Consider the following 5,375-nt stretch of genomic DNA (forward strand, 5'->3'; position numbering starts at 1 on the left):
ACCACAGAGTCACAGGATGTCAGAGTGGGAAGGAGCCCCACCCTTACCTGTCAAAATCCTAATCATGGAGTCACTGCTGTGGGGTAGCAATGACACACAGGATACCTTACCTGTTAAATATATGGTGACATTTTGTTCACATTAGTCATTAGGAACATTTTCATTTTCTTGCAATGAAGGAAGGCATAGGCGATGTTCTGTGAGTCTGGACTTTCTAGAAGGGATTGGTGACCTGAATAGTCATCATAGCAGCTGGAAAAAAGCGGTTGTGAGGACCAAGAATACAGAGATCTAATCTAGTCTCAACTACCTCCTACCTGTAGGAACTTGGGTGGTTTACTTAACTTCTTTGAATGTTTCCTCATTTTAAAAGGGGATTCATTATCATCTTTATGAACTGCAGATCACTGTATAAATATGGGGCCCTGAAAGAAATAATAAGAGGACTGTATTCAAATTTTCACTTTTGAAGCCTCTCCCAAGAGTCATTCTCCTTCCAAGAAAACAAATAAATTAGTGACTACTTCCACATTCTCAAACACATACAAGAATCAACCAACAAATGCATAAATAAAGTGGAATGGCAAATTGATTTCTCTCTCTCCCTCTTTCTCTCTTCCTCTTTCTCTCTAAAACATATATATTTCAAGGCATAAGAAAAATTATCACAGTTTGATGATAAAAGAAGTTTTAAAGTAGTAGATTTTCTGTGACATCAATTTTGTAAATAAACAATATATATTAAAATTAATTTGCATAAGGTTTAGTCCTGGGTGGTACAATTATAGGTGATATTTACCTTCTTTGTACCTTTTCTCAAATTTTCTACAATAAATTATAGGTAATCAGGGCAACAAACAGACCCTAAGTCCCTATAGTTTCTCTCTAATTGTCCAGGTCCTAAATCTTTGAAATGTCACAAAACAGGTTTCCTCCCACTTCTCAGTTCATAAGCAAACATGCAGCAGTAACCCGAGAGTACCAGGAGCCTAATGGACGTCCAGCAAGAACCTGGGTCCTTCCTTCCTTCCCAAAGTCCTCGAGAACCACTCTCACCATCCCTTCTCATTCGACTTTCTCTCGCCTAATTCCTACGGCTTGATTTCTATCACATATTTCAAATGACTCTTGGTGTACCTCTAGCTTGTCCAGGGTTTTTTTGTTTGTGTTTTGGGTTTTTTTTGACAGATCCTGGCTCAGGTTTATTTGTACAAATAGCACAGGAGGACACCAGCTCCATGTGAACAGCAGCCCAGGGGGTCACACCAGTCCTGCCATCCTCACGTTGGCAGACGGAGGCCTCTACTGTGGAGCTTTTGTGGGGCCTGGGCACCTTTGGGAGCCTGAGCTGGAGATGAGAGTTAAAAGAGGAGGAGATAGTCTGTGTAAAGGCTGTTTCTCATGAAAGAGTTCAGGATGTGTCATTCCAAAATGCTGCTTTGGTGCATTGATGATTTTGAGCTGAAGCACTAGAGAAACAGCTAATGTAGGGAGAGGCTACCCTGAACTCCCCTCATCTGCCCAAAACCAGGCCCTTCTAAAGGAACTCAGTTGTCTGAAATCCCCCCCCCACCCCCCGAAGGAAAACAGACTCATCGCAGGAGAGGAAGCCACACCCAGGCAAATTTTGTTTCAAACTAAAGCTACTTGCTCTCCCTTGAATTGGATAGATCCCCTCATCCCTTCCCTAGTAAAATGGTCTACAAGCTCTCAAATCTCACCCCTATTGGAGAATTCACTTTTTTCCCCTAGTATGCCCTGTGTACATGCTATTAAAGATGAATAAACCTGTACCCCTTCTCCGGGAAGCTGCCTGTTGTCGGTTTATTCCACAGACCCGGCCAGCGGACCCAGGAGGGAAGAGGGAAAGGCCCTTCTCCCCTGCAGGGCCATCTCCAGGTTCAGCCTGGTGCTGACACCAGGTGACCTTTCTTGCTGCTGTTACTTCCTCCCGATCGCCGCAAACACTTCGTGAAGTCTCTCTCAGGCCTGCTGGAAGGCAGGCAGGGGACGGCCGGCCTGGAACCGGCCAGGTGGCCTGTGCCTTCCCACGCACCGCAGGCCACCGACTCCTCGACTTTGGGCCCAGCCCCGCGCCCCCCAGGCCGCCACTTTCTCGCCACGAGATGAGTGGGGAGGGGAGGCGGCGGGTGGAGGCCTCTCTCAAACTCTGTGAGCCGGCCCCTGAGCTTGAGGAACAGGGGACATTGATGTGTCTACTGGCGTCATGCTGGCCATCAGGCTGGATACCGACTTGCTGTCGTCCCTCCATCTCTTTACTGACATGGCCTGCTCCCCGGTGGCTTTCCCCTTTGAAATGGGTGCAGAGGAACATCCGGCTTGTTCTTTCTTAGCTTCACAGCCGTGGCTTCTGGTCGCAGAGCTTTCTGAGCCTGTGAAGGAGGATCTGGTTAACCTACGGCCGCCCTGGAGGTAATCGCATGAACCGCTCGCGGTTGAGTTTTGCTTGTACTCCCCGCACGAAGCCCGCTCCCAAGCGTCCTGCACCGATGGCACGGCCCGCACTGCTACTTGAAACTCTCCACTTGTCACTTAATTTGTTCGTCTTCTCCCCCATCTACCTTTACCTGGTATTCATAGTCAAAGTCCTTGTCCGCTAATTCCAGTATCTGAATTACTTGTTGGTCTGCTTCTATCCTTTATTCACATTTTCATTGATTATTAATTACATAGTCTTTTAAAAAATGTATTTATCTTTTATTATATATGTCACACAATTTATATAAAAAGGATTCTCTTATTTTTCACGGTATTTTTCAATATAAAACTCATTTATAGATAAAATCTATAAAAGGAAACATGCACAACCTTGAGATAAAAAAATGTAATGACTGATATTAAGGACTTACGGGAAGAGTCTTCTGGCTGGGACCATGGTGGGTGCAGAGGAGGAGGTGCCTGCTGTGCAGAAACCCTTCAGTGAAACTGAAGGCATGTCGCCGAGCTGAAGGTCACGCACCTGAGAAAGAAGTTGGCCCAAAAGATGCTTCGAAAGGCATGGGGGAAGCTCATCTACGACAAAGCTAAGCACTGTCACAAGGAATACGGGCGGATGTACAGAACTGAGACAAGCATGGCTAGGACGGCAAGAAGAGCTGGGACTTCTATGGACCTGCGGAACCCAAATTGTCATTTGTCACCAGGATCAGAGGTGTGAGCCCAAAGGTCTGCAAGGTGCTGCAGCTTCTGTGCCTTCACTGGCTCTTCAGTGGCATCTTTGTTAAGCTCAATTAGGCTTCAACTAACACGCTGCGGATTGTGGAACCACATATTGCATGGGGGTACCCAAACCTGAAGCCCATAAATGAATTGACCCATAAGCATAATCAACAAAAGGCGAATTGCCCTTACAGACAGCACTTTGATTTCTCGATCTCTTGGTAAACATGGCATCTCTGCGTGGAGGATCTGGTTCCTGAGATCTATACTGTTGGAAAATGCTTCAGAGAAGCAAACAACTTCTTGGGACCCTTCAATTTATCTTCTCCATGAAGTGGGATGAAGGAAAAGGCCACCCATTTCATAGGAGGTGGAGATGCTGGCAACAGGGAAGACTAGATTAACAGGCTTATTAGAAGGATGAACTATAGGTATCTACCATGGTTATTAGAAATAAACAGTGACTGCTTTCAAAATGAAAAGAAAATAAAGAACTTATGGGAAGAATTAAACAAAAAACTGGATAAAAGATAAAAATCATAAAATTAAAGAAAGATCAGTAGGAAAATATCCGAACTGAAGCTCACTGAGAAAAAAAGAACAGAACTTGACATAAGAGACTTGTGGAACTCAGCAGAAGGTCTCCTAGGTGGAAAGAGAAAGAGACAAGGGCAGAAGCCAGGGTTGAAGAGATAGTGGCCAGGAATGAAACGCATGAAACTACAGATTCAAGAAGCTTAGCAAACTGCAAGCAGAATACATACAAGGAAATTCATTCAATCCTTTTGGGCTTTCTGTGTAAATAATCATATCATCTGCAAATAAAAATTATATAAACCTGTACCCTCAGAAAACTCTCAAGTAATAGTTATGATACAGGACATCTTTATCTTTTTCCTGACATAAATAACAATCCTTTGAGCATTCTCATTAAACTTGAAGCAGCATTTAGGTTGAGGTTTAATTTTATCATGTTGCGACTGCTGAAAACCAAAAACAAAGAGAAAAAGACAGAGTAAAAAAACACCTTTAAAAAGCTACAGTTAGATGGCTAATTTTTCAATGAAACTATGGAAGCCATAAAATAATGGAACTGCATCTGTAGAGTGCTAAAAGGAAAAAACAAACAAAAAAAACCCTCACAGCATAGAATTCTATGCCTAGTGAAAATACACCTCAGAAATGAAAGCAAAATAAAAGCATTTACAGGCAAACAAAAACTGGGAGACTCTGTTGTCATCAGATCTGTACTCAATGAAATACCACAGGAACTTTTGAAATTGAAGAAAAGGGATCGCTGACAGGAGACTAGAACTGCCAGAAACATTGGGAAGCACTAAAGAGATAAATAATGGAAAACACAAAAGACTAATGCGTGTATAAACCAGTAATACGTGGTGCAACGTCAGGGCATCACATAGAAGAAAATAGCCTAAGAGTTTTTAGAGAGGAAAAGGTCTCACACACAGTCAGGAATTGGAATGGAATTCAACTCCTCAACAAAACACAGACAGCTATAAGGAAAAGCAAGGACAGAAAACAGTGGGATCCAGGAACCCGGGATCCACACAGGAGAGGTGCAGTGGGAATTCCCAGGGCAGGGCTGGAGGAAAGTTCCAGGTGAGACAGTACTTGTGCAACAAACCTGGGGAGCATGTGGTCCAGCCCCAAACAGGCCTTCAGAGAGCTTCACATGAGGTGTTCTAGGAAAGAACACGGGCCTGGTGGAAATTACTTAGGGGAAGATGGCATTGGGTGGGATTTTAGAAAGCTGTTATTTTTAGGGAAGAAAACATTTTAACAATAGTTCATTAAAAACAAAGCAACTGAAGAAGTAACGCCATCATGTCCAATAAAAAAGGTAAGTTTTACAATTCAGGAATTGTAATCATTGTATACTCTTTTGTTAACCATATGGCCCTATATGGTTTCGTTATAACAGTGAAAAGGTTGAATATGGATTTCAACACAAAAGAGCTAAAACTGTCACCCACTCGACTAGAAAGTTGTTAGTTAGATCTCAAATTATAGAGTCGACGAATAGCAGTATCGCCTTTATTTTTAAATTTGGAGGTAAATACCAGGACAAGCAACTAAACACATTGAAAGCAGATACCCTGGGAAACAGGAAGTGCGTGAAACAGGACACCACATGTTCTTCATAATGAGATTTTCCCCGCTAGACTTTTCCCCCT

At 43.2% G+C, this 5,375-nt stretch overlaps 1 pseudogene across 1 annotated transcript; it reads left to right on the forward strand.

The window, feature by feature from the left end:
• The first annotated feature begins 3,004 nt into the window (after positions 1 to 3,004).
• Positions 3,005 to 3,604, forward strand: LOC308558056 (large ribosomal subunit protein uL30 pseudogene; annotated as a pseudogene). Its single transcript has one exon. The product of its transcript is annotated as a large ribosomal subunit protein uL30 pseudogene (transcript).
• The last annotated feature ends 1,771 nt before the right edge of the window (positions 3,605 to 5,375 follow it).

Source organism: Miniopterus schreibersii (genome assembly GCF_964146895.1).
Source record: "Miniopterus schreibersii genome assembly, chromosome: 5".
Taxonomy (NCBI): Eukaryota; Metazoa; Chordata; class Mammalia; order Chiroptera; family Miniopteridae; genus Miniopterus; species Miniopterus schreibersii.